Source organism: Oratosquilla oratoria, chromosome 43 (genome assembly GCF_046742065.1).
Source record: "Oratosquilla oratoria isolate Oo_2021 chromosome 43, ASM4674206v1, whole genome shotgun sequence".
Taxonomy (NCBI): Eukaryota; Metazoa; Arthropoda; class Malacostraca; order Stomatopoda; family Squillidae; genus Oratosquilla; species Oratosquilla oratoria.
Genome location: NC_134819.1, coordinates 25,001,419 through 25,021,080, shown reverse-complemented (window position 1 = coordinate 25,021,080; position 19,662 = coordinate 25,001,419). Strand labels below are relative to the sequence as shown.

General features: G+C 39.3%; 1 protein-coding gene across 26 annotated transcripts in view; it reads right to left on the bottom strand.

Moving 5' to 3' along the window:
- LOC143021915 (uncharacterized) overlaps positions 1-19,662 on the bottom strand; it is a 1,014,474-nt gene that overhangs the window by 158,776 nt on the left and 836,036 nt on the right. The window lies entirely within an intron of this gene.

The following is a 19,662-nucleotide window of genomic DNA, read 5'->3' as shown; positions in this document are numbered from 1 at the left end:
AATATGCATTAAGGAGAAGTTGATGGAAAAACATGGCCTTGAATTCACCATGTAATAGCATGAGGAAAACGCCCTTCTCTTTATAGACTTACTCTTTAAAAAGATACAAGTAAGGTTAAGTACATAGAAAAGAGGGAACGCGGACATGGAGGAAACAATGAAGGGGAAGGGAGGAATGTAGAAATGATGAGGTGAATGATTTTATCTTCCTCACTTAGACCGGACTACATACGGTTCAATCTGTCGGGTCGGATACTTTTTGAACAACTCGGTCAATTACTGATCACATATGAAATGTCCATAGCTCAAGTTTACATTTCTATCATATGTGCCTGAGATTAATCATGATTCAGTCACGTTTCTCTCAGGAGGAAGGAGAAGATAGCTGCCATAGACCAATCAATTTGATGGTTATTTAATGCTCTATGTTGCAATAAAGTTTTTTTTTTTTTGAGGGGGGAGATCTTACATTATATGATGGGAAATCCGTGCCTCCAAAAATTTCGTGTCCAATATAAGACTTGTTACAATCTTTGCAAGGAATTTTATAAACTGCCCCATTGTTGTTAGGCGGGCTATTTTTGGTGAGAACGCTTTTGATGGTGTGGTCATATTTAAATATTACTTTGATATTTAATTTCTTAAGGAAGTTTACAACGCCATGAAAGTTTTCATGGAAAGGAAGAAAAAGTGTCCTAAGGTTATCGTGATCTTCTTGTTTTTCGTTATATGCTCTGTGGAAGCTTTCCTTAGTGGCATCGTAACATTGGTTAAGAAGATGGAGAGAATAATTTAACTTTTCTTCATTATTTAGGATAGTTCTTATTTCATCGTCAAATAATTCTGGGTCTGATATCCTGTAAGCTTTCAAATACATATATATTTTGACATTCATATGGTGGTTAGAGTAATAGTGAATATATGAAAGGATGTTGGATGTTTTGCTTTCTGAATTCCGTTACCTCTGATTACTTGTGCATTCAAAAAGGGCAAAATATTTTTATTTTTTACCTCATGAATGAAATTAATGGAAGGAACCAGTCAATTCAGTTTAACAAGAAGCTCCTTAATGGATAAGTTATTGGGTCAGAAACACAGAACATCGTCTACATATCTGTACCAAATAACTTTTTCCTCTTTGATAGTTTCTGGCCAAACAATTTCTATGTATCAAATTTATTAGTAATTCTTGAAAAAAAAGAATAAAAAATGATGATGATTGATGATGATGATGATGATGAAATAATAATAATAATAATGATAATAATAATAATGATAATAATAATAATACTAATGATGTAATAATAATAACAACAACAATAATAATAATAATAATGATAATAATAATAATAATGATGATAATGATAATAGTAATAAAACTGCTTTAAATATATGATATTTTTTCGAGTTTATTCAGTTTGTTATTGTCCCTTGAGGAAGAGTCCCTGACAAGCCCTCAAGGATCCCCCGAGGTCCCGGAGAGCCTTGGGTGAGAAAAACTGTTTCAGATGGCGCCTCTGAGGACAGAGAAAAGGAAAAAAAAAAAATAAATAAAAAATAAATAAATAAATAAATAAATAAATAAAAGCAAATTCAGTGTCAACTACTGATGTGCTGGAAGTGTCTCTTTTGTATATACTCTTATTTTCTATTTTTTTTTTTAAATCAAGTCACAAATAGGCCCAAAAACAAGAAGAAAAAGAAAAAGATAAAAACAGAGTTTAGGAGCCTCCCAGTGGAAGAAACGTAATAGTTAACTTCTGCCAAAGGTCTTGCATGGCTGGCGATTCTACCCATCTAGAACTATTTTTTCTTCTTCTTCTGTGATCGAATTTATTCAGCTGAAGGAAAAACCCATTGCTCTTTTATCCCCCCCTCTTTCCAGCCCTGTTCCTCTTTCAACTCTTTTGTTTCTTTTTGTGTTTGCCGGCCGGCCTTCCATATCATTAGTCATTTTTGTCCCTCCCTCTCTCCCAGCCGGGCAGCTCTTCTTTCAATTCATTTATTGTATTTACCAGCCGGCCCTCCGTATCATTGTTTATTTTGGTCTCTCCTATTTTCCCGTCTGACCGGCCTTTTTTCTCTCTTATTTTTTTTTCTTCATTTTTGTTTCTTCTTATGTTTGCCGGCCGGCTCTCCGTATTGTTGATTATTTTTGTCCTCCCTTTTTCCCGGCTGGCCTGCTCTTTTTTCAATTCCTTTCTTGTATCTTCCGGCCGGTCTTCCTCATCGTTCTTTATTTTATTTAATTATTTATTAGTACTTTTTGTCTCTCCCTCTTTCCCAGCCGGCCGGCTTTCCTTTTAATTAATTTCTTTTGTTTGCTGGCTTTCCATAATGCTGTTTATTTCAGTCCCTCCCACTTACCCGGCCGGCCATTTTTTTTAATTTCTCTGTTTCTTTATATGTTTGCCAGCCGGTTCTCCATATCGTTATTTCGTTCCCTCCACCTTCATTCAATCCCTTTGTTTCTTGTTATGTTTGACGGCCGGCCTTCCTTATCGTTGCTCTGGTCCCGCCCTCTTTACCGTCAAGCCGACCGTTCTCTCAGGTCCTTCGTTGTTCTTTGTTGCTTTTGCCAACCTGACTTCCGTATCGTTGCTTACTTTGTTCCCTTCCTCTTACCCAGCTGACCGGCTCTTCTTTTGGGTCCTTTGCTTCGTGTTGTCCTTGCCGGTCGGCCTTCCATATCGTTTTGTTCGTTGTCCTTGCCGGTCAGCCTTCCATATCGTTTTGTTCGTTGTCCTTGCCGGTCGGCCTTCCGTATCGTTTTGTTCGTTGTCCTTGCCGGTCGGCCTTCCATATCGTTTTGTTCGTTGTCCTTGCCGGTCGGTCTTCCATATCGTTTTGTTCGTTGTCCTTGCCGGTCGGCCTTCCATATCGTTTTGTTCGTTGTCCTTGCCGGTCGGCCTTCCATATCGTTTTGTTCGTTGTCCTTGCCGGTCGGTCTTCCATATCGTTTTGTTCGTTGTCCTTGCCGGTCGGCCTTCCATATCGTTTTGTTCGTTGTCCTTGCCGGTCGGCCTTCCATATCGTTTTGTTCGTTGTCCTCGCACGTCTAAAATCCCCCCCCCCAAGCTCCGAGTGGCCAGGAGTCCCAGGGACATTTGCCACCACATCGAGGAGGACATTCGAGATTACCACTAGGAGTGCCTTCTCGACAGAGGTTAAAGCTTTCAAATCCAGAGGGCTATGTAAGCTTAATAAAATCGGATGAATAAAATCGCCTGACGGCAGCCAGAATATATATAAATATACATAACATAAATGTGAATGTATACTTTTACATATATGTGCATAAATATATACATATAATTTTACATGCACATATTCATATACATATAACCCGGACCATCGTAGTGGCGGCCTGGAACTCGACCACTGCGTCATCGAGTCGTGTGCGTGTGTGTGTGTGTATGTGTGTGTGTGTGTGTGCGTGTATGTATGTGTGTATGTGTGTGTGCGTATATACACACATGAATGCGTGCGTGTGTGGATGCGTTTTAGATGAAACTAATTCCCACAACTTTATGACCCCGCAATCGATTTTTACGACGTCCTCAGACTCTCCCGGGCCAGTTCCTAGAAGAGCGTTACTTCGCGAAAACGCTCACCTCTCGAACTCAGATCTTCCAATTGAAGAAGATCGCTTCTGTTCTGAAACAGAAAACGGACCCACAATGGTGCGCACTCTGTGGACGTTTTACCAATTACCAATCTACTCAATTGATGGATCAAGACCTCAAACCTCACTGCAACAGCTCGGCTCCCCACTCACTGTCCTTTCTGTAGCGTGGGAGGCGTTATTTAGTATTTTTATTCTGGCTATTTCTGGGCGTCACTATTAAGCCTATGGGAAACTAACCCTAACCCCCTACACGCTGTAAAGGGTTAATCTCCTAGTTAGGATTTTTCTCTTAACCAAAGAGATTAGTTAAACTTTACTTAGAGCATAACCTATAAGGTGTTTTGCAAATTGCTATGAATGATCGCGGTTTTCTTTAACTCCTTTGACGTAGTTGGTGGACGTTACATATTTCATTCTGGTGAACTTAAGATAATTTTATTCAGCCGTTGAGAAACAAACTCTTGTCGATGTGGTTACACTGCGAGTGCGAAGCTCAATGGAATGTGAATGAAAGAAAATGGATTTTTTTTCTTTTCCTTCTTCTTCTTCTTCTTCCTCTCCTTCTTCTTCTTCTCCTTCTTCTTCTTTTTCTTCTTCTTCTTCTTTTTCTTCTTCTCCTTTTTGTTGTTGTTCTTCTTTTTTCTTCTTCTCCTTTTTCTTCTTCTCTTCCTCCTCCTTCTTCTTTTTTCTTCTTCTTCTTCTTCTTCTTTTTCTTCTTCTTCTTCTTCTACTTCTAAAAAATGTGTATCACAGTTCTGAATGAGTTGCTACGCTCAATTACCCTCGTAGTTTGGTAGTTCGAGTGTAATTATCTCAATTACCCCTTGTTCGCAGGCGCATACAGTACTTTCGAGCAATTCCTCGACGTGGTGGAGGACAAGGTCCACCAACCTGGGACTTGGAGTACAAGGATAAGAAGTAGTCGTGAAATTTCACTATTTATATGGTGTATGTATATATATATATATATATATATATATATATATATATATATGTGTATTGCTAAAAAGAGACAGGCTTATAAGAAATATAAGTGCTCGGGTGCATCTAATGACTATGAAAGTTATGTATCAATACAGAGAGATTTAAAAAAGACAATAAGAAAAAGAAAACGACAATACGAAATGAACATCGCTGAGAAATCCAAAGAGAATCCCAAAGAATTCTATAGTTACATTAGAGATAAAAAGGTTGTTAGGAATCACATTGGTCCACTATTATCTGCTGACGGTCAACTTGAATATTCAAATGAAGGAATGTGTAATCTCTTAAACAATTATTTTAGCTCGGTATTCGTAAACGAAACACCTCAAAGTGAATTCCAAACTGAAACCTGTGAAAAGTCTGGGGTAAACTTACTCACTACGGTAAATATAACAAAAGAAAAAATTAAAAGGTGTATAGACAAACTCAAAGTTAACAAAACACCAGGGCCTGACGGTTGGCATCCAAGAATCTTAAAGGAAATGAAAAATGAGATTGTTGTTCCATTAGAAATTATTTTCAAGAAATCCATCATATCCGGAGATGTCCCAAGAGAATGGAAGCTAGCTAACGTTACTCCCATATTCAAAAAAGGTGACAAAAAGAAACCAAATAACTATAGGCCTATAAGTTTGACTTCGATCGTAGGAAAAATAATGGAAACTATCATCAGAGATGATATCGAATATCATTTAGAAAGTAACCGTTTGATAAATGATAGCCAGCATGGTTTCAGACGGAAACGTTCTTGCGTGACTAACTTACTCGAATTCTACAACACAGTTATCTCGAATTATGACAAAAGAAACAATATAGATTTAATATATCTAGACTTTGCAAAAGCTTTTGATACCGTCCCACACGAAAGACTACTTACTAAATTAGCTTTGCATGGAATAAGTGGTAGCCTATTAGGTTGGACTAGTAATTGGTTGAAAGGTCGAAAACAGAGAGTTGTTTTAAATGGAAAAACTTCTGGATGGAAAAATGTTGCAAGTGGAGTTCCTCAGGGTTCCGTTCTTGGGCCACTTCTATTCATAGTATATATAAATGATATAGACAATGGACTAAAATCTACTCTTTCCAAATTTGCTGATGATACAAAACTGTGCGGAGTGGCAAATGATCACTCAAACCAATTAGATATTCAAGAAGATTTAGATCAATTACAGCAATGGTCTGAAAAGTGGCTAATGAAATTTAACACAAGTAAATGCAAGGTAATGCACATAGGTAAAAATAACAGTAAGTACGATTACAAGTTATTTGGAAATTCGTTAACAAAAGTGGATAGTGAAAAAGATCTCGGCGTAATTATCAGTAACGACCTCAAATCATCCAAGCAGTGTATTTCAGCCTCTGAGAAAGCAAATAAGATTCTGGGATTGATTGCGCGATCTTTTGATTTCAAAAGTCCATCACTCATTAACAAGCTATATAAATCGTTAGTTCGTCCACATTTGGAATATGCTGTTTCCGTATGGTCACCGAATCTCATTAAAGACATTGACAGACTGGAAAAAGTACAACGGCGAGCCACAAAACTGATTCCAAATATCAAAAATAAATCATACGAAAATCGACTTAAGCACATAAATCTGTTTTCCCTAAAAAAGCGTAGACTCAGAGGTGACTTGATACAGGTCTTTAAGATTTTAAAGGGAATTGACAACATCAAAAGTGACAAAATTTTCACATTGAATGAGAATCAGACAAGAAACAATGGTCTCAAACTGTCCGGAAATAGATTCAATTTGGAAGTAGGTAGAAACAACTTTGCCAACCGTGTAGTTAATGAATGGAATAAACTTCCTGCACAGGTAGTGCAATGTAGTTCAGTTCGAAGCTTTAAGAATCATTTAGATAAATACCTAAGTAAGATGCTGTAATTATTATAATTTATGTTATATTATTTGTTTTTGTTTTGTTATAATTTGTCTGTCTGATTTTCATTTATTATTAGTTATATGTCAATTTATTATCATTTACTATTTACCTGTTTGTTTGTTATTCAACTATACCAATGCATTTATTTATGTATTTTAATTGTTATTTACATTGTTATAGTTTTAATTTATTATTAATATGATTTTTTTTTTTTTTTTTTTTTTTTTTTTTTTTTTTTTTTTTTTTTTTGCATCCGACCTAGATATGGATCAAAAGGTCTCCTGTCGGCATGCTTTGCCTTTGTAATCCTTTGTAAATATATATATTTCACTATTTATATGGTGTATGTATATATATATATATATATATATATATATATATATATATACACACACACACACACACACGATGGATCTATATATGGCCCATATCACACTTTTTCGGACTCACAACTTTAGGGTTTCTGAATATGACAAATGGAGGTTTTAACGGAATTTTCATAAACCCGTTATTGCTACGTCATGACGTCATGTCGTCATTCTTTCATCCGTTCCCGGTATGGGGTACTGACTGCATATTTTTATACGATCGACATTTCATGGACTTAATCTAAATCTATACGGACAAAATAACTGTATTTTCATGGTTAGAAATAATTATTAATCACTCAAAAGAAAATGATGATAAATTTTAACTTCTATTTCTGAAGTCCTACTGCCCTCCTTGAATTTCTTCTGTATCACGTCAACAAACTGCTCCCTCATCCGGTGTTGGTCTCCCCTCTGGCGGTCACAAAGCCTCTAGGTTTTACAAATCACCCCCGAAAAGGCCGAAGAGACCTCCCGGAGCACTTTAAGTTCCTTCTGTGGTTTTCGATCACACTCCTGCTGGGGGCTTGTGGGTCGTTGGAGGATTGCTCGTGAATAGTTTGTGGAAAAAAAAAATGGGAGTGAATAGAATCGCAGAAGGTTAGGGCTGGTTTAGGTTGGGTTGGGTTGGGTATGGGAAGGGAAGGGAAGGGTAGGTAAGGTGAGGTAAACTAAGGTAAGGTGAGGTGAGGTGAAGTAGGGTTTTGGGTTTCGGTTGGGTATGGGAAGGGAATAGAAGGGAAGGGTAGGTAAGTTGAAATAAGATAAGGTAAGGTGAGGTGAGGTGAAGTAGGGTTTTGGGTTTCGGTTGGGTATGGGAAGGGAATAGAAGGGAATTGAAGGGAAGGAAAGGAAAGGGAAGAAAAGGGAAGGAAAGGGAAGGGTAGGAAAGATGAGGTAAGCTAAGGTAAGGCCAGGTGAGGTGAGGTAGGGTATTGGGTTAGGTTGGGGTGGGTTGGGTTTAGTTAAGATAGGGAAGGCAAGGCAAGGTTAGATTAGGCAAGGGCAAATTACGTTGAAGTTAGATTAGGTTAGGTTAGGTTTGGCTAGTCTATGTTAGGCAAGGAAAGGCAAGGTAACGTAGGATAAGCCAAGGTCAGGTTAGATTAGGTTAGAAATGTTTTACTATGACATTTTTTCCTGTGATGCTTTTGTGTTTGAATACTTGTGGACATAATTTACCTCCGTCGTTCTTTGTGCATTCTTTTCTCTATTTCTGAAATTTTTATTTCTTGTGATGAATCTGTGGTTCTCATTAAACTTCAGAAGCTTCCATATGTCTTAAAACTTCCGAAATTATGGTAAGCCACCTTAGTGAAGTACAAAGGTTGCATCGTTTCCCAGAGGATAGAGTGGTTCTGTAGTGGACCACAACGGCTGCTCCCGTGATATTTTCATCTATTTGTCTATGTATAAAGTTATTTCTTTACCAAGTGATGTTTTTTCATCTTCTTCCTGTATAAAAATCTCTTTCATCGGTATTGACGATTTACACAATTTTGAGTGCTATCGGGCCATTTTATTCAGTCGGGAGTGAATCTCTTATGCAGCGAAATGGTTAATCCTTTACTGATTAACCTCTTTATTGCTATTTCCTACTTGTAGATGCATTCTGACTGCCATTAAATCATCTCTACCGTGGCTTACCAATTTCATGGAAAATCGCAGAATCGTTTACTTTAGTTTTCAACAAGCTCGCTCGAATATTTATAGACTTGTCTCTCTCTCCTCCTTCTACTTTTTTCTTCCATTCTCTATTCCCTTTTTGAGTGGATCTTATCTACAAATGTGCCTTTAATCTCTTTTGTTTCTTTTCATTTGCTAATCCCATCTTTTCCTTCTTACTTCCTCATGGTTCCTTGTTTCTTATGCTTCCGCTTGCCGAAGAAATTTTCCACAATGAGCGTAATGGAATGAGCTGAAAGCGTATAACGGCAAGAGCCCACTGGGGAAATCACGAAGCCAGCCGAAGAAAAGAAAGACGAAAATATAGCAATTTTGAAAAAAAAAAAAAAATGATAACCGGAAAAGCGATAACAATAGAAAAAATGCACGTAAAAGAATTCGAAATGGTCCATTTTTTTTTTTTTGGCGACTTTCACTTTTACCTCCTGGCCCCTACCCCCTCACCTCTCCCGACCTCTCTCACTATCATCACCCCGGCTCTTCCTCCCCCTTCACCCCTCCCCTTCCCCCTCCCCCTCCCCCCCAAAAAAAAAAAAATCTTAGGTTAGAATCCGTATTTGAACCGCTGGTAGCTACATTGACTGCCTTGTTCAAGACACTACTCTCTTCAAATAGTGACATACTTTATCCATTTTATTCTAGTTAAAACAAGCAATTCTATCCAACTGACCGGTGCGGACCCCAGCCTGAAGGAAAATATAGATCGACCGCGACCCACTCAATTCGGTGCCCACCTCCAAAGGTACATAACATCGAGAATTCATATCCAGGACAAAAATCTATCAACCACGCATGTTGAAAAAGGTCCAACCCCCAACACGACCATAGAAAGCCCTGACGACCCCAAAAGCTGCTGATGGGAAACCTTAGCGACTTTGGGGTGAAACGGTGGGCCTTTGTGGGTGACCTGAAGGAGGTACAGACGACCTCCTGAAGGGGGGGAGGGAAGAGGCGGGGTGAGTTGGCTCCTCCCTCTCCCCCCTTGGTTGCTTGTGTCAGTAATTCCTGGTGCCAGAGGCTGACCGTAGAACGGGGGGGGGGGGGACAGGTAAAGGGAGGATGTGTGTGTGTATGTGTTCTATTGTTCCTTCTAACTTTCATATGAACTCACTCTGTAACAAGGGTACACACACACATACATACACATACAAAAACGGACACGCATGGATGGACACACACACACACACACACACACACACACACACACACACACACACACACACACACACACACACACAAGGAGAGTTGGCCTATGACCATTGCAGCGCAATCTATTTAAAACGAGTTTAGATTTCAGAATAAACCCAATGGCATTTGACCTTTATGAACTAAGATAAATAGGAGATAGAGATAGAGATAGAGATAGAGCTTGATAGTTGGATATATATATATATATATATATATATATATATATATATATATATACATATATATATATATACATATATATATATATAGAGAGAGAGAGAAGAGAGAGAGAGATATATATATATATATATATATATATACAGAGAGAGAGAGAGAGAGAGAGAGAGAAAGAGCGAGAGAGGTCATTGTAACTTTGTATTCATGGTGTAACACCCAACCAGATGGACACAAATTATAATTGTCACAGTGACTACTCACCACCATTTGGAAGGCCAACTGATCACAAAAGACACTTACCTGAAAAATGGAAAAATCAAAATCAAAATCGATTGTGTTCAGCGATCAGCTACTCGTTGAAGACATTTTGATAAGCACAGGTAGATGTGTGTAAACTATTTGGTATAATTTCTATAACTGTATATACGAGCGAGAAGATGGATTTTTCACTAAAGCTGGATTAAATTCTCCGGCGTTAGCAAAAGCAAAATCATTGACAAAATCATTTATGCAGACATTTCTTTTCATGTTTTTATTGTATCAATACAATCTTTATTTGCAACCACTTTGATGGACAGATAATTACTTTATACAGAAGTATGGCAGAGTGCCTGACAACAAGAGATGTTCTTGTATATTTCTGGTATATTGCGGGTCATGTTCGGGTGTCCGCAAGAGCATGTCCCGGACACTGATTAGTCCACAATCTTGCGGTTCACTTTAAAATACTAAAGAGTCGAAATGATCCGAAAGAGAGAGAGAGAGAGAGAGAGAGAGAGAGAGAGAGAGAGAGAGAGAGAGAGAGAGAGAGAGAGAGAGAGAGAGAGAGAGAGAGAGAGAGAGAGAGAGAGAGAGAGAGAGAGAGAGAGAGAGAAAGAGAACGAATCAAGAATTCAGATTCAAACGGACCCTCAACAGTTGTTGTAAATATCATTACATATTCTATTCTGGTTGACACGATACGTTTGATTCAGTCCAGGTGACATCATCGCAATGAATGGAATAACCCATTTACTACGACAAGTTCTTCTATAGATTCCATCCAGCTGAAGGAGTTTCATAAGAAGGGATCTTGTTGGTAGCTGGAAGGACACAGACGTCGCCATCTTGCGTTCCAGTCTGTCAAACTGTGGTCGTTTCCGTCGAAGTGGAGTCTTTCTTCCAGTTCCGTGGCGCGCGATTTCCTTCTTTCGGGGTCTTGCATACATTTACATGTTTGATCCCGATTCTTGGCCTCCGACCCCTTTCCAGGGCAGTGTCGACAGTCGACTAACTCTTTGAGTTCCTGCCGCCAAGTGATTTTATTCAGCTGAAGGGAAACCCCGTGAACGCTTTAAAGGGTTAATTAGCTCCAGGCAAAGATTACAAAGAGGATTACAACGAAGGAGCATGCCGACAGGAGACCTTTTGGTCCATAACTAGGTCGGATGAGAAAAAATTATAATAATGATAAATAAACAAATAAAATTATAATAATATAAACAATGATAAATAAAATAAACAAATAAATAAATAGGTATTGTTAAATAATAAACAAACAGGTAATAGTAAATTATAAATTGACAAATAAATAATAATAAATGATAATCAAGCAAATAATAATAAACAGACAAATAATAACAAACAAATAAATAATATAAAATAAATGGCAAGCATTACAGCATCTTGCTTAGGTGTTTATCTAAACGAATCTTAAGCTTCGAACTGAACTATATTGAACTGCCTCTGCAGTAAGTTTATTCCATTCATTAACTACACGGTTGGCGAAGTTGTTTCTACCCATTTCCAAATATAATTCATGCCAGTTATGGGAACGTTCTGTCAAGGAATGAGAATCCCTGGCAAGTCTGTCTTTGCGAGCATCGTCCGAAGTCTAGCTTCAAACCTGAGACCACTGTAATTACATTCAAGTCATACCTTACCCCCTTTCCCCCCATAGACGACAGGTGGCTTCAAAGACGTGAAGAGAAGAACCTGTTTGGTCTTCCAGGTCTGCCTCCACGCCTACAGGAGGCGAAGAACCCTCGAGGGGGAAACTGTGGTCACAAACTATTTCTTTCTTGGATGCTAATGACCCCTTCAACTCGGAGGTGGGGCGAGGTACCTGTGAGGGTTCATCACGAAGTCCCCCCTCCCCCCCTCCCCTCTTCTTTCAGCTGAATAAAATCGCCTGGCGTAGGTCAGGACAGAATATGTAAAGTGCGTCGTCGTGACGATTGTGGGTTAGTTTTGAAACGCTGTCCTCTGAATTCTATGATGTCGTTTAATCGTAAAAATAAATAAATAAGTAGAAAAATGAATGAATGAATGAATGATTGAATGAATAAATAAATGAACAAATTGAGAAACAGATAAACCAATGAATGAATGAATAAACAAATAAATGAATAAATAGATAAATGATACTACTTTTTATTCTGTTAGTACTTAGTGTAAAACTATTTTGTAAGCCCTGTGTCCCCTGGCTGTCTCTGCCAGCCAGAGTGTATTTTACAAAACATTATGTCTCTTTTACAAAACGTTCTCAGAAAATGGGCTACACATTATGGTATAATAATATATATGAAAGTGGCAGTTGCCGACAAGTCTATCGAAGTAAACGGAGCCTTTATTAGTCCGACGTTCCGTTTGTTCAAGCACATAGTCATGTATAATACGACTATGTACTTGAAAATGTTACAAGTGAAACGTCGTTCTAATAAAAGCTCTGTCCTCACATTTGGTGTTTATTTCGATAGGTAGAATAATTATTTCGTTACAAAATGAGTTACGAATGTCTCTCCATAGAACCAAAGGTCATGAGGCAAGCATCAGCGGCCTGTGCGTTTGGGCTGTTGGTACAGTGAACGGTCATTACTGGGAATCAGAAGAAAGTGCAGGACTCGAATCCACGACTGGGAAGATACGAGACCTCATGCTACCGATTGTACCATCAGCACACAAATTTCTTAAAAAAGACACATACACACACACACACACACACACACATACACACACACACGTCAACACACCCTAGTGGCGCAGTGGTTATAGTTCTCGTCTGCCACTGTGGCGCTCCGGGTTCGAATCCCGCCCAGGGCTGAAATAATTTCAGTATCGCTGCACTCTGGATTGTTACTCCAACTCTCGTGGTCGGGGAGTTGGATGTGTGTGTGCGTGTAAGGTCACAGCATTACCCATAGATCGGTCATACGAGCTCTGAGCTCTCATCCGGGAGGTTAATAACTGTCGATCACGAGTCCAACACGTGATCCAAGACCATGGTGAATCACACACGCGTGAGTATGCAAACACATTTAGTTTACACAAAATTCGAAGAAATCAAACCAAACATCTCCCAGTGTTACATGCAACCGCATGAGTGAGGCTACCCCGGTCGATTACTACGCGATGCGCATAATGCACAGGCGCAACACTTTGCATTCCAATGCGCATCACACCGGCTTCAGCGTGGGAGAATATCCGAAATGCATATCCTGATCGTCTATAAAGACTTAGAGGAAGCACAACACCTGTTCAAATCCTGTTGATTGGAATCTAAAACGGAATATTTTTATGTCTCAAATCTATCTTAAGGTTTTTTTTTAACACTCGCATTACTATTTGAGATTATTCTAAGGCTTCTCTTTAATATTTCTATGGCGTTTTAGTGTTTGTTCCTTTGTTTTGACGATTTTATTCAGCTAAGGGAACAACTTTGTACAGCAAAAAGGTTAAACTGCATGTTGAGTAAAGATTGAAATGGAAATTTTGTAATAATGTGGATTAATGTTCCGTGGTAGTATTGCTATGTATTAATCATGGCGGTCATATCTTTTGAATATAAACTTCCTTCCGTACCGAGAAATACTTGTCCTTTCGCTTTGGCTGCCGTCAAGTGATTTAATTCCCCTTTGTGGCACCCTAACTCTCCCACATCGGTAGGAAGGGGGTTAAGTCTATTTAGGTTAACCTCGGTAGGAAGGGGGTTAAGTCTATTTAGGTTAACCTCGGTAGCAAAAGGGTTTAGGTTTCAGCCTCTTAACCCTCTCTCACTCTCGAGCAACAGAAAGAGGTCATATGTCTCCGTGTTGCACTCTTTTGAAAAATTTTGTTTATTATTATTTATATCATTATAATCTTTATTCATTTATTCATTTATTCATTATTATATATTTTTTTCGCATCCGACCTAGTTATGGACCAAAAGGTCTCCTGTCGGCATGCTCCGCCTTTGTAATCCTTTGTTACATTTTAACTTTCATGAGGTCCTCCTCAGCGTGGTGGATTTGACTCCAAATGATGAAAAAAAAGAAAGAAAAAAGACAAAAAGAAAGAAAAAGACAGATATTTCCATATTGACTTTTGGCACATATACCAATTCGACCTTTGGTCACTTGACTTAAATGTTTATTTTGTCTACATTTTTTAAATTTCCTTTGACTCCAAATGATGAAAAGAGAAAAAAGAAAAAGAAAAAAGACATAGATAACTCCATATTGACTTTTGGTACATATATCAATTTGACCTTTGACCACTTGGCTTGACTTAATGTTCATTTGGTCTACATTTTAACTTCCATGAGGTCATCCTTAGTGTTGTGGATTTGACTCCTAATGATGGAAAAAGAAAGAAAGAAAAGAAGAAAAAAGAAAAAGATATAAATAATTCCATATTGATTTTTGGCCACTTGACTTACATGTTCATGTCTGTCGTTAGTCGACTTCATTCATCTGATGAAAAATATCCTGAATTCTAAAAGAACTATGAAAACCACAAACTTCTATTCGAAGACTTCAGAATAAGATTACGAGCTTAACATTTGTTATCTGGTCAAGCGTCACACGATTTTATTCACCTGAAGGGTGGCTCCTAGATGACAGTTAGGGGAAAAAGCAAAATGACAGATTGTGTGCAATTGCGAAAACCAAATTGCAGAAAGCTTTGGTCTAAATGTGGTTATTTTCGGACACCACCCAGCCATTTGCGTTCGCTGGCCCAGCAAGGCTACTGTTGATATTTCCTTTCCTAACGTTGCCATATAGCTGGTCGGAAATTTTTCAGATTTCATCGAATTAGTTTTATTTTTCTTCATCATTTCTAAAAATTTCGTTCATGTAAATGGCTGCATGTTAATAGTATTATTACTCCAACGGGTAATATGCATTCTGTTAGTTAAGAAGTCCTTCACAAGTCAGGCTGTCTTGTAATATATGTGTGGATGACGTCACTAATTGGACACACTACTGCATGTCGTTCCTGTTTCCTGCGTTTTTTGTTTTTTGTTTTGTTTTTTTGGTGGGGGGGGGGGTTAATGAAGCCACATGGAACGTAACTGACTTGCCAAATAATTCTTAAAATCTGTATATCAACACCGACCGAAAATTATTGAAAAAAGGCGACGCAAAAACGGTTTAACGGATCTCTATGAAAATTGCCATGTAAGACCTATTTATGATACCAAATTGACATATATTTCGGAATAGTCAGCCATCGAAAAACGTTGGGTAGTTTAAAATGATCTAAAACAAGGCCAAACGTAATGTCGACCATAACAACTTCAAATACACACAGCCAGGCATACGATGTCGCTCAAATTGTCGTATTAGTGTAATTCTTACGTTCGGGTCGAATAGCTTAGTGGATGTCATTATCTGTTCCTCTTATTTTTGTCTATATCCGAGTGTCCTTTTATAAACCGAATAAAATCATCTGCAATAAGCTAGAAAATATTCTATTATGTATAATATGCCAGTGAAAGCTCACTGGATGAGCGGGTTAGGGCGTCGTTACTTGCGGCGAAGGTCGAGGGGATGGCGGTTTGAACCCTGCCACCGGCGAAGTTGAACCAAGGGCATAGTTGATTAAATTCCACGCTACATAGTTCTCTGTGAGGGGCACCATCCTAGCCTTCTGATAGGGGGGAAGGGAGTTTGTGACGTTAAACCATTTAATATGTCATGAAGCTGACGGGATTCAGTAACATAAGCTAACTTACCCGGGGAGTTTCGAGAACATGACTATTTAACTGACATCGTACATCTGGCAGTGTGCATGGTATCATCGCGACTTACTTTTCTAATAAACTGAAACTATTAGATATTTCTATAGAGGATTGTTCTAAGGTTATGATAAGTTTGTAGGTATGGTATTCTAAGTTTTCATTGATTCTGCTACACTACTCTCACCAAAGAGCTAAGTCGGTTATTAGTATATAAATTTCTCTCTGTTTCTTTAAGCTTATTGGCGTGATAGTGGGTACAGAACAACAAACACTCGATAATAAAGCTATCAGTGATTTCTAACACAATATAACGACAATCAATTTTGAGAAATTTAGAAATTGTTTCGAATTAGCAGTTCTGCTCTCTCTCTCTCTCTCTCTCTCTGTCTCTCTCTTGTACCCCCACACACATACACACATACGCACACACACACACACACACACACACACACACACACACACACACACACATACACACACACACACACACACATTTAAGAGGACCCTAATAAGACACGTACGAGGACGCTGAAGAGGATCACCTCTTGAGGTCGGCATCAATTGTGCGTGGACACGAGGCCCCAGCAGGAGGACAACTTTCTCATTAAGTTTCCCCCCCATTAGCCGGTCACTTAATGACTCTGTTGTCCGGCGAGACCACACGATCTTACGCAGCACGCGTGAGGACCCACCGCAGAACGTCATTCCTCCTCTTGGGCTCATCTTCGCGAGGAACCAAACCCTTCATTACAGAGGCCGAGGACAAGGGGTCTCTCGTCCTTTCATGAGGAGTCCTGTCCCTGAAGGAACACCCACGACACGGGAAGAGGCAAGGGTGGACGTTTTGAGGTTCTGAGGAAGAGATTTCTGTCTTCGGTAGTTTGAGTATTACGACGTGCATGTGGACATGTTTTGACACACACACACACACACACACACACACACCAATACGACGGTTCGGGTTCGAATCCCACCCAGGGCTGAAATAACTTCAGTATCGCTGCGCTGATGGTCGTTACTCTAACTCTCATGGGCGGGGGTTGTGTGTTGTGTGTGCGTGTAAAGTCACAGCATTATCCATAGATCGGTCATATGTGAGCTCTGAGCTCTCTTCCGGGAGGATAATAGCTGTCGATCACAAGTCCAACACGTGATCCAAGGCCATGGTGAATCACACACACACACAAACCGTAAGGTATTCGCCCACTGAAGTGACGTTGTCTTGGTCATGTACAGTACTACATAGTACGTGTGGGATTGTAACCTCTTCATGCAGCACAACTTTGGCCATGTACTGTTCTGTACAATGACTTACTGAAATACGTGGGAGTCTCTCCGTGACTTACACGCACACGCACACACACACACACACACACACACATACACACACACACACACACATGCACACATACGCACGCACAAAAATATTTTCAATGAGATACCTCTCAGAAGATTAATGTGGAAGTTGAAATACACACGAGGAGGACTCTGGGAATAGATGGAGGATTACCTAGCAGACACTTCTTGGAACAGCTCTGAAGGATGAGTTGTCAGACTGTAGAGAAGTTACAAGCGGAGTCCAACAAGGATCTGTTCTGGTACCTGTAGCCTTCCTAATGTACCTCTAAAGGGGCTTTTGCACTGATAAACCCGGTTTGTCAAACAAGTGTCTGAAGTGATATTTGACCGTGTGAATGGGGTATTTGGTTGTCAAACATGTTTGACAACGTGTTTGATGACAAAATACCCCATTCATACGGTCAAACGTCACTTCAACCGCGTTTGATAAACGTGTTTGACAACCAAATACCCCATTCACACAGTCAAATGTTACTTCAAACACGTTTGGCAAACGTGTTTGGCAACCAAATACCCCATTCACACGGTCAAACATCTTTTCAAACACGGTTGACAAACGTGTTTGACAACCAACACCCCATTCACACGGTCAAACATCACTTCAAACATGTTTGACAAACGTGTTTGACAACCAAATACCCCATTCACACGGTCAAACGTCATTTCAAACACGTTTGTCAAACCCCCATTCACACGGTCAAACGTCATTTCAAACACTTGTTTGGCAAACTGGTCTTGACAGACCGTTTGACCGTGTAGATGCTTCTTTACACATGATGAATGAAACCGATTATTACCCCAACTTATTGACAAACAACATCAAGAGAAAAATAATGTAAACAGGAAATGACTCAGACAACGCCAAGGGTAAAGGGATGTAGGTAGTAAATTGATATAAAAATATCTAAATAATATTTATGACTATAGACAGAAGTGGAATGACAGATGCAATAAAAAAAAAAATACAAAATAACTATCCTTTAATTATGCGGTACAGATTTGGTCTCCATCCTATAGAATGGGTATTAATTCACTAGAATCGGTACAGAGGAGAATGACCAAAATGATACATGGGCTCAGAAATTTACCGTGCGAGAAGAGGTTTAGGCACCTTAACTTATACTCTCTGGAAAGCCGTAGAGTGCGGGGTGATCTAATAGAGGCGTTCAAGTGGATCAAAGGCTTTAACAAGGGTGAAACAAACAAGGTCATCATATTACGACACTAGGGCAGGACTCACATCAATGGATTAAAATTGGACAAATGTAGATTTAAGAAGGAAATAAGCAAGAACTGGTTTAGTAATAGGGTGGTCAACGAATGGAATAGACTTAGTAACCAAGTAGTGAGCGCTTAAACTATCGGTTGTTTCAAGAGAAGGTTGGATAACTTTATGGATGGGGATGACAGGTGGTAATGGACATGGAACTGCCTAGTATAAGCCTTATGGTCTCTTGTAGTCTCCTTCATTCTTATGTTATTAATTTAAATGATCCTTTGGCCCGTATAAGGAAAGACATGTTGGGGTTACCTACACTGGAAGAAAGAAGAGAGAGAGGCACATTGGTTGACAATGAAGATCCATTAGCATGAGACGAAATAATATGAAGAGAAAATGACAGGAAATTTAAGGAGAAGAAATATTTGAAGACATATTTTAGATGATCGGATGGTACTAAGGATCCTTGGTAATTGGTTTGGAACTTTGGTTGATAATAACACAAAAAAGGTCGTTGTTGTCAATGATATAAGTAATGACAACATACTGCCTTCAAACAAGAAATAGACAAGAGTCCCGCTTCTCGGAAAAATAAAAATTGAAGCGTTTTAAGTATATATATATATATATATATATATATATATATATATATATATATATATATATATATATATATATATATATAAAGGGCGAACCCATCACCTTTGCCCGATGTACCCGGGCAGTCAAGACACCAGTGGCCATTGAAAACACACCCAGAGTCTTTGTGACCAAGAGACAGGGTACAAACCGAACGTTCCACGCCTCTGGTCTCCCCCATCGCATCAAAGGGGTACTTCGTCTTGCACAGAGCGTCTGAACGTTGCAGTTGGAGTTAACCATCTTATCGACCATCTCCGCTCGACTCAACTCGACGTCCATGGCTCTTGCACGACACCGCAACCTCCCGAAGACCTTCCGAAGATTTCCCGAAAACCTCCCTAAGAACTTCCCGAAGACCTCCCAAAGACCTCCCGAAGACCTCCCGAAGACCTTCCGAAGACCTCCCGAAGACTTCCCGAAGACCTCCTGAAGACCTCCCGAAGACTTCCCGAAGACCTCCTGAAGACCTCCCGAAGACCTCAAGAAGACTTCCCGAAGACCTCCCGAAGACTTCCCGAAGACCTCCCGAAGACGCCCTCCG